Below are 10,936 nucleotides of genomic sequence, written 5' to 3'. Positions count from 1 at the left end.
GCGCTCCGCCGCGGGGCGGGGCCGGGGGCGGGGCGGGGGGGGGGGGGGGCGGGGGGCGGGGCCTGGGCGCGTGGGCGGGGAGGGGGCTGGGCTTGGTCTTAACCCTTCCGGGGTGGGCGGGGCCGGGCGCGGGTCAGGGGCGGGGTCCACCTTAAAGGGCCCGGGCGCCCCGCCCGCCTACGCAAAACCGACTTGATACTGTCTACTCTCAGCTTTTTGTTTTTCAAGTTTTCCAACCTCGAGAAAAGTTGCAACAATAATAGAGTAAATACCCATATGCCTGCCGTGAATTGCTAATATTTTGTCATATTTAATTAATCTCTCTATAAAAAATTTTGCTCAACCGTTTGAGTTAAGTCATCGTGACGTGTCAGCTCTGAATACTGCAGATGTATCTTAAAAGACATTATCTTGCATAACCACAATACCATTATAACACTCGGGAAATTTACCGTCTGTTTAATACTGTTATCTAATACGAGGTCCTTATTCAAATTTCTCCTGATCTCTCAAAAATGTCCCCTCTGTTTTTCTTTTCTTTCGATCCAGGATCCACTCCTCACACCACACACAGGAATAAACTCCTAAATGATGAGGATCTAAATGTGAAAAATGAAACTGCAAGTGTTAGAAGAAAGTACAGGTGAATTCCTCTGTAACTGCTGGTTGGAAAGAAGGCCTTCCAACCGTGCCTCAAAATCCAGGCGCAAGAAAAGATGAATACATTTGATGACATAAAATTTTCTTTAACTTTTGTGTGTTGAAAACACCATAAGCAAAGTCAAAAGACAGTTGGGCAAACTGGGAGACAATATTTACAATATATTTTGTAGTTAAAGGGCTAATATTGCTAATATATGAATAACTTTAAATTTGAGAGGAAAGTGTGAAAATCAGATAGAAAATGGGCAAAAAATGTGGACAGTTTACGAAAAAATATGTAAAAAATGATCCTTAAACTTATGGAAAATACTCACTTTATTCACCATAAGAGAAAGGCAAATTATTGCTACATTGAGGATAAAATTTCACAGAAATATACACTGAAAACAAGTGCATGTAAAAACTGGTGAGATCTGAATAAAGTCTGAAATTTAGTTAAAAGCATTGTACTAATGCCAACTTCACAATTTGAATCATTGTCCTCTGGTTATGTAGTGTGTTATCCTTGGGAGAAGCTGAGTAGAGACTGCACAGAAACCCTACTACTTTAAAAAAAAAAAAAATGCGTCTCACCTATAAGATTAGAAAAAATTGGAGGGGCTGGCCCAGTGGCGCAGAGGTTAAGTTCACACGTTCCGCTTCTTGGCGGCCTGGGGTTCGCCGGTTCAGATCCCAGGTGGCACTGCTTGGCAAGCCATGCTGTGGTAGGCGTCCCACATATAAAGTAGAGGAAGATGGGCACGGATGTTAGCTCGGGGCTAGTCTTCCTCAGCAAAAAGAGGAGGATTGGCAGCAGATGTTAGCTCAGGGCTAATCTTAAAAGAAAAGAAAAAATTTGGAAGTTTGACAACATACTCTCTTGAAGAGCCTGGGGAAACAGGCATATACCTACATCACTGGGAGGTATGCTAAATGGAGGAGAAATTAGTAATGGCTAAAAAAATTCATATGCTTTTATCTTCTGACCCAGCAATTCCACTTCTAAATATTTATGCATAAGGTTATTCACAGCAACATTGTTTGTAATTTTAAGATATTAGAAACACTCCAGTGCCCACACATAGGAGATGCATTAAATGACTGTGGAACAGCCACTCAATGGAGTACTATGCAGCTGTAAAAAAGAATGAGGAAGTTTTCTATAAACAGAATTGGAGTGGTTACTAACACAGAGTGTTAACTGGAAAAAACAAAGTACAAAAAAGTATATATAGTATGCCATCTTCTGTGCAAGAAAGAAGGGGAAATAAAATTTACTTGAATCCTCTATTTTTTGCAAAAGAAACAGGTGCTAATGAAATTGGTTCCACAAGGAGCTACTGAGAACGAGGTGGAAGGGTTAGGAGAGAGAATGACACGTCTCTGAGTATGTATATCTTTGTGTGGAGTTTTGACTTTGGGAATGTGTTGCCATTTTTATACTTAAAAAAACTCAAATCAACAGGATGGGGAAAATCCATAAAAATGAATACAAACAGAAATAAACCTGACTTATTTTAAATCAATACTATAACCACATTGAATGAATCTTAAACTCTATATCATAGATTTATTTTTTCAAAGTGGTATGTTTCAAAGTTTCGATTCTGAAACCATTCTCTGTGTTTTGTAGGATTGAGCAGATGAATAAATACAATGCGGATTTGGGATCCAGGTTTGTCACTTTAGGAAAAAGGAAATACAATTATGAAAAGCTAAAAGCCTCAGAAGATGATTGTGGTATTGGACTGGAATTGGAGATATCAATAAACTCATGGTTTTTCATATTTATACACAGAAGTCTGGAAACATATCTACATACATGTTTCCTAGCTCTGCCCACTTAAGAGGTCCCAGGGCAGTGACACCCCAGTGACGGTGAGCACACTTACTACCCAGATCTTCGTTTCCACTGAAGGGAGCCGGGGCTCCCAGGAGAAATGGCTGACTCCAGGCTGCGCCAGGCAGAGTACAAGACGAGCTGGAACATCTCGTGCCCAAGAGCAGGAAGGTACCCAGAGAAGGATGGAGACACGTCAAGAGAGCCAGGAGCTGGCCTGAAGGGGCTCCACTGGCTAAAACTGGAGCAATTGGAGCATAAAAATAATGACAGCAATGTACTTGGAAACACTGAATTAAACAAAAACCCATGAGGCCGTACTGAGGATGTGGGCACCTTGGGCTTGGACCACCCAGCCTCCCAAATCGTGAGAAACAAACGTGTGTTGTCCCAGCAGCCCAGCCTGTGGCATTTGGAAATGGCAGCCTGAGGTGACTAATACACTGGGTCACATGGTAATACTTTATTTAGCATTTTGAGGAACTGCCAGACTGTTTTTCAAAGTGGCTGCCCCGTTTTGCATTCTCAGCCCTGTAGGAGGGGTCGTTTTTCTCCACATCCTCCCCACACCTGTCATGACCTGACGCCATCCTAACAGATCGTGAAGGGGCATCCAGGAGGCTGGATTCGCATTTCCCTAATGACTAATGATGTGGGGCATCTTTCCATAAGCTTATTGATGCTTTGTATCTCTCTTTGGAGAAATGGCAATTCAGATCTTTTGCCTACTTTTTTAATGGATTCTCTCTCTTTTTATTATTGAGTCGTAGGAGATTTTTACATATGCTGGATACGAGTTCCTATCAGATAAATGACTCACAGAAGGTTTCTCAGAGGGGAGTTTTGAGTGGCATAGGACGTGATCTGATCCAGCATTTTGACAGGGTCCCTCTGGCAGCCGTGGGCGATGGGACAGCAGCAAGAAGCTGATGGGCAGTGTCCTGCAGCCTGGGCGCTCAGACCAGGGGGGCCGTGGAGGAGGAGAAAAGCAGTCAGACCGGGACATGCAGTTTTCGTCATTCTCAGGGAAGGACTTGCCAAGGGGCGAGAGAAAGAAGCCAGGGTGGCTCCATTCTCACCTGGAGGATGGCGTGGCCGTTGAGATGGGGACGGTTGTAGGGGGAGCAGGATGGGGAGGAGGGGAGGTCACTGTGAGAATCCAGAGTTCTCATGTGTCTGCGTGTCCTTCGGATGTTTTCTAAGCCTATGGAAGTGCGTCTCCATCGACATCATTGCTTCCCCATCCTGCCCCCACGCACCCTCACAAAGGAGAGCTGGTGAAGCGCAGGGAGCTCTGGGGCTCCGGGGGCCTGGGAGACGCTGTCTCTTTCTCCTCTGAGGCCTGAAGAGGTAACTGACAGCCAAGCAAGGTCAGGGCGAAGTGTAGGGCTAGTTTGGGGCAAGGTCTGCACCCCCAGGGGTTGGGTAACGAGGGGAGGGAGGAGGGAGAGAGGAGAGAAGAGGTCTGCTCTTGGGGAGGGGTCAGCAGGAGGCCACTGGAGTTGGAGAGGGACGCTGAGGGGGTCACAGAGCCTGGGCTGTGGTCTGAGGGCCATCAAGGCAAATCCAAGCAGAACCAGCAGGTGGCAGTGGCCAGCCTGATGTCCCCAGAACCCTGGGATGTCCCTCAGAAAACACGCTTTCCAGAAATGCTAATGAAAACCACAAGACATCACCTGGAGCCTGTGAGCATGGCTATTATCAAAAAAGCAAAAGAGAACAAGTGGTGGCTGGGACGTGAAGAAAGTGGAACCCTTGTGCACTGTTGGTGGGAAAGTAACTTGGTATGGCCACGATCGAAGTGTAACTGGGTACCACATTATCGGGGTAAGTGGTCACGATTTTCACATTAAAGATAGAACGACCATGGGATCCAGCAACCCCACTTCTGGGTGTATAACCAAAGGAACTGAAATCAGGATCTCGAAGGGACTTCTGCCCCCATGTTCATTCCCAATAGCCAAGATGTGGAAGCAACCTAAGTGCCCATCGGTGGAGGAAGGGAAAAAGAAAATGTGGCATGTACAACACATTTTGGAATGGAATACACACAATGGAATATTATTCAGCCTTAAAAAAGAAAGAAATGCCACCACTTGCAGGAACATGGATGGACCTGGAGGACGTGACGCTGAGTGAAACAAGTCAGACGCAGAAAGACGAATATCGTATGACCTCGGTTATATGTGGAATCTAAAAAAGCCAAACTAGTAGAAGCAGAGCATAGAATGATGATTCCCAGGGGCTGGGGAAAGGGGAACCGGGGAGAGGTGGGCCAGAGAGCACGAAGTTTCAGTTAGGCAGGAGCAATAAGTTCTGGGGATCGAATGCACAGCATGGTGACTATAGTTAATAATACTGTATTGTATACTTGAAAGTTGCTGAGAGAGTAGATCTTAAGTGTTCTCACCACACATACACAAAAAAAGAAAGGTAACTGTGTGAGGTGATGGTTATATTAATTAGCTTGATTGAGGCAATCTTTTCACAATGTATAAATATATCAAAACGTCATGTTGTACATCTTAATATGTACATTTTGTGTGTGTGTGAGGAAGACTAGCCCTGAGCTAACATCTGCCAATCCTCCTCTTTCTGCTGAGGAAGACTGGCCCTGAACTGACATCCGTGCCCATCTTCCTCTACTTTATGCATGGGATGTATACCACAGCATGGCGTGCCAAGTGGTGCCATGTCTGCACCCGGGATCCGAACCAGCAAACCCTGGGCCACCCAAGCAGAACATGTGCACTTAACTGCTGCACCACCAGGCCGGCCCCAATATGTACAATTTTTATTTGTCAAATATACTTCAATAGAGCTGGGGGAGAAAAAGAAAAAAAATGCAAACACCCCTTCCACTGCTCTTGGAGGGAGAAAGGGACCAGATTCTCCCAGACAAGAGACCCACAGGGGTCCTTGGCCCTGCTGGTGGCAGGATCAGCACTGTCCCCGAGGGTGACAATCGAGACTTAAATTATATTTTTATTGGATTCTAAATTTTCTTGGGACAAATTTTTCAGAGCTGGCCCTTAAAGAAAACTCTTGGGGCTGGTTATCGTGTAGAAACAGAACTGTCTATGACGTCATCATAACACCAGAACACTCGGGCCTCCCAAGTCCTGTCCTATCGTCTGTTCTGCGGTCATCCTCCCTCTGATATTAAAATAAAAGGTCTCGCGGTCTATGTAAGTGTATATGCCTATATGTCTATGCACATGTCTATTTATATGTCAAAAAGTACAGCCGTTTGTCTATCCGTGTTTTTCTCTGTCTATATATGCACATGGCTGTCTATACCCCTGTATCTAGCCATATGTCAGTATCTGTATCTCTAGCTCTAAGCAGTGGTAGGTTAGATGGATCAAACTCTGGTTTCCTGCAGCTGGTTACTGCTGTTTCTAACCTTGGAAAGAGAGGGGAGGACATTCTCAGCAGTGGTGCTGCCAGGGCAGAGGCCCAGAGGAGGGCCCCCCAAGGCTGATTCGGGGGCAGTGAGGAAACCGGCTTGGCTGGATCCGATGACAAGCCCCGTTGTCAGCATTCTGCCTGCCCAGAGCCCGGCACAGGGCTTGGCACCTGCAAAGTGTGTGTCTGTGGAGGACAAAGGTCAGAGGCAGTCCAGAAGGGCAGGTTGAAGGCAGATGGTGAGCTGGGGGAGCCATAGGGAGCCATGGGTGGTTTTTGAGCTGGGGAAAGAAAGGCGTGAGAAAGGCAGGGTCTGGGGGAGATTAGCCAAGAGGTAGGAAGTGTGACAGTCACGATGTAGGCGGCAGACAGGGCGCTGGAGCCTCTGCTCTGACGCTTCCTGGCCGTCTGGCCTTGGAAGAACAGAAAGGAAGCCAGTGAAGGAGAGTGTGGCGTGAGATAATGAGAAGGCCCTTGATTTGCCCCAAAGTAACTTTCTAAAGCTTCGAGGGTGCCCTCCCTCCACTCCCCATGCCCATGGTGAGCTGGACCCGAGGGGGCGCTCCCCGGCCGGGAACCACTCACTCCCTTGGCGATCACATCCACCATCGCTACCATTTGTGAATCACAGCCTGTGAACACTTTCTATGACAGAATCCTTGCAGCCACCCAAGAAGGCCCCACTGTTCCTACCCCCATTTTACAGACGGGGAAACTGAGGCTCAAGCAGCGAAGTGACTTGCCCAGGCCACACAAGGAGGAAGGGTCAGAACAGGGAGTTGAACTTGGTCCCGCAGTGCTGTGGACGCTGCCCCTGGTGAGAGGCGCGCTCCACCGAGCCCCAACCACGTCCCCATTTCATTTCATTTCCCGCCTCCCTCAGAAAGGTGGTGCGGGGCGCTGGCAAGAGACGGCTCCCAGCCTGCGTCTCCGCTCCAAACCTCAGTCCTTGGGGGTCCTCCGTCAAAGTGATGTCATCATTCAGTGTCTCTGTTTATTTGTCTCTAAAAAGGGGCTGCCAGGAGGAATAAATAAGACACTCGGACAGCACCTGACACTTAGTGACAATAAGTAATGTCACTCACCAGCACTGATACCTTCTATGCATATTGTACTTGTCTAAGGCCACTCCATCAAGAATTCCGGGTGACACTGCCTTTGGCATTCGGTCCCGGTGCCCCCTATGGACTGACCCACCAGAAGCAAGGGCAACTACCGTTCTCATTAGCAGGACAGTGTGGGGTAAGGGTCAGCAGCATGGATTTGAGGATTCAGACAGACTTGGGTTCAAATCCCAGCTCCGTCATTGCCAGCTGTGTGATCTTGGGAAAGTGACCTCACCTCTCTGGGCCCCAGTAAAAAGGAGATAATAATCATTTGACCTATATGGACTTGTCCAGAGGATTTGTGTGCAGTTCTAAATGGCAGCCTCTCCCACCCTGTCCCCTGATGCCACCTCCTTGGGCCCCTCAGCTTGCTCGGGGCCCCAGACAAAGGAGTAGACCTCATGGCTCAGGATCCTGGGATAGCCCAGGGATGGCCCAGTCAGCATGAGACACCATGCCCCAGTGCACGGCCTTTGACCCTCCCTGTGGGTCATGTGGCCCCCTGTGGCCATAGCTGTGGTTCAGACGTGACCAGTCACGCTGGGTGTGCTACGTGTGACCGCCAAGCAACTCTGTGTTCCTGTGGACTCGCCCCCTGATAACCACATCCGACATCCATGTGCTGACCACTTACGAGTCCCAGTCCATGCACCGGACGCGCATTTCCTCCTTTCATCTTCCCAACAAGCCTAAGAGACCCGGGAAACCCTTCACCCCCTCTTAAAGATGGAAAACCAGAGCTGGAGAAGAGAGGTGGCATTCCCCCAGGGACAAACGCAAGTGAGTCGGGGACCTGGGTCTCGCTGATCCAGCCCGAGTTCTTATCCACTGCGTGTGGGGCACCCAAATGGGCAGCACTCTGCTGAGCAGTCTTACTGAAAGTGATTTAACAATTTCCCAATGGCCCGGGCCCCGTAGAAAATACTCAAAGAATGTGAGTCAGCAGTTCACGGAAGAGAAAATGCAAACAGCTACTCAGCCGGGGAAAACTTGTCAGCCTCGCCAACAGGGAAAAAAATGCAAGTGAAAGCAGTGGCAAGAAAATATTTTTTTACCCACCTAGTTGGCAAGAGTTAACAAAATGGTTAGAACCAGTGCTAGGGAGAATGCAGAGAATGGATACCCAGACACCCGGAACGACATCCACTTGGTTGGTGGGAGTGTGGATTGCGACAGCTAAATTTTTAAGGAAGGGACCTGCTAGAGCCTGTTGACGTTTGCAATACACACGCCTGTGACCTGCCTTCCGCTTTGGGGATTCTGTCCCACAGAAAGGAAAGCACCCTCACCAAAGGAAATTTCTACCACGACGTCTGTGGAGCATCGGCTGTGGGAGGCAATGCACCAGAGACCAAGCAAGTGCCCTCCATGTGGGGGTGTTTGCGCAGCCATGGCGCCGTCCTTCATCCGCCAGAATACTAAGCGACTCTTATAAGGAGTGGTTTGAGACTCAAATGTACTGGCACGACAGACGCCAGTGAAACATTATTTTAAAAAATGCAAGTTACGGAATAGCATGCATCCTGTGAGTCCATTTTTTATAAAAGTTAAATTAAAGTTGGAATTCCTCTAGGCATGCGTTTGCACACCAGCTCTGAACTTTGGTATCTGGGTCAGGGCAGGGCCAGGGTGAAGGTGCTCGGGGGTAGGGGGGGGGGGGTCCTCAGAAAGGGCCGGAGGGCAGCATTCATTTCATTACTTACTTTATTGGTTTTCAGACTTTAACTTTTCTTTCTGTCCTTCTGAGACCAAAAGACACTCTTGTTGTGACCAATGAAATGACATGACGTATAACGCGCACACCTGTGACTCCTTTCCCGCCTTGCTCCCAGCTCTTGCATGAGCAGCCCCACTCCCTGGTTTTGACTGTCGAGGTCAGCGCTGCGTGTGACCTGGGCTGGGCGACGGCCCCGCTTACTCCGCCAGGCCCTAAGCTAGGTGCTGCTGCAAAGGGAGCTTGCAGGTGTGATTAAGGCTCATAATCAGTGGGCGTTCAGTAAGGGCCACTGTCCCATAGAATCTGCTGGGCCCGAGCCACTGCGCTGAGCACAGCCCTGAAAATGCATGAAGAACCACATGGGGCAACAAGGATGAAGGCCACAAACAGGATGGAGAAAGAAAGAAGCGGGTCAGAGAAGAAGGTATAAAATACTGTTCAACTTATATAATAAAGTTCAAAGACAGGCAAAACAAAGCAAGGCATTGCTTAGGAATATGTGTATAGTGGTAAGACGATATCTATATATAACCTTTGGCATACCTAATTATATAACATACATTATAATATATTTATATATTATACATTACACTGTATAATATGTTTATGTTGTAATATGTATTATATATAAAATGCATGTATTATATATAATACATGCATTGTATATATTATAAATACACATATTATATATACATAAAATGAAAGAAAGTTTTATGCATATAGTGAGAGGATGATTTACATAATCATCAGGTTGATGTTGACTTCAGGGACTCCTAAGGTACTCACAAAGTTTTGTTTCTTTACCTGAATGGAGGGTATTTGTGTGTTCATTTTATGGTTTTTTTCTTTCTTTCTTTTTTTTTTTTTTGAGGAAGATTAGCCCTGAGCTAACATCTGCTGCCAATCCTCCTCTTTCTGCTGAGGAAGACTGGCCCTGAGCTAACATCCATGCCCATCTTCCTCTACTTTATATGTGGGACGCCTACCACAGCGTGGTGTGCCAAGTGGTGCCATGTCCACACCCAGGATCCAAACCAGCGAACCCCAGGCCACCAAAGCAGAATGTGCGCACTTAACCGCTGTGCCACCGGGCCAGCCCCTCATTTTACTATTTTTAACTGCAAATAACTACTTTTGCCCCATTTTGCATATAAAATACAGTCTACCATAAAACTTTTTTTGTGTGTGAGGAAGATTAGCCCTGAACTAACATCTGTGTCAATCTCTCTCTTTTTGCTTAAGGAAGATTGTCGCTAACATCTGTGCCCATCTTCCTCTGTTTTAGGTGGGATGCTGCCACAGCATGGCCTGACGAGTGGTGCTAGGTCCGTACCAGGGATTCGAACCCTGGAACCCCAGGCTGCTGAAACAGAGCGCCCGAATTCAACCAAAATGCCACCCACCAGCCAGTCCCACAAAGCATTTTTTTAAAACTAAGGAAGCAAGCAAATCAACAAGAAGGCTCTGTCAGGAGACAAAGCCGAGGGTGTCTGGAACACCTTGCGGGAGATTCAGCGGCTGTTCTCCGAGAACGGGAGGTGTCCTACAGCACATCGCGAGGGAGAAACCTGGAGGAGGATGCAGGCGCTGGGTGGCCTGGTCTCTGGCCTCGTCGCTTCTTCCCTCAATTAGTTCAGAGTTCTGCCTCCTGCACACACACCTGTTAGGAGTATGGCCTGACTGCTCCCAGGAGGCAGTCTGGACTGAGGGGCATACCTTCCAGAAAAGCAGATTTGATCTCTCTGAAGAAGGAGCAGGAGGAGGAGGAAAAAAAAGAGAACTAAGAAAAACAGGGTGTCAAATGACTACCCAGCAATCCTTCATAGGCGATCCCATCGGCTATTTACCCAGTCCCATGTTGCTGGACGTTTAGGATGTTTTCATGTGTCGCACAGTCGTGAAGACTGCTGTAGGAAAAATTCTTGTGCTTAGAACATTATCTAAGTCTCTTCTTGACTTCAGAGAAGCCCCAGGAGCAACGTTGGGGGGCAAAAGGCACACGTGTTTTTGAGGCTCTTAAGATTGACATTCATCAGTTGCCAAGTCGCTGTCTAGAAGGATTATTCCCATGGAGACTCCTCCTGGCAATGCCAATGAAAACGCTTCCTCACAATTGGTACTGTCTGCTGGTAATTGGGCTGCCACGGGAGGTAATGAGCACCCCGTCCGTGGGGGAGTTTAAGTAGATGGAATGTGACTATTTGCCCAGGGCTGCTCGGATCA

The sequence above is a fragment of the Equus quagga genome, chromosome 15 (genome assembly GCF_021613505.1).
Source record: "Equus quagga isolate Etosha38 chromosome 15, UCLA_HA_Equagga_1.0, whole genome shotgun sequence".
NCBI lineage: Eukaryota > Metazoa > Chordata > Mammalia > Perissodactyla > Equidae > Equus > Equus quagga.
Note: the sequence above shows the minus strand (reverse complement) of the source record.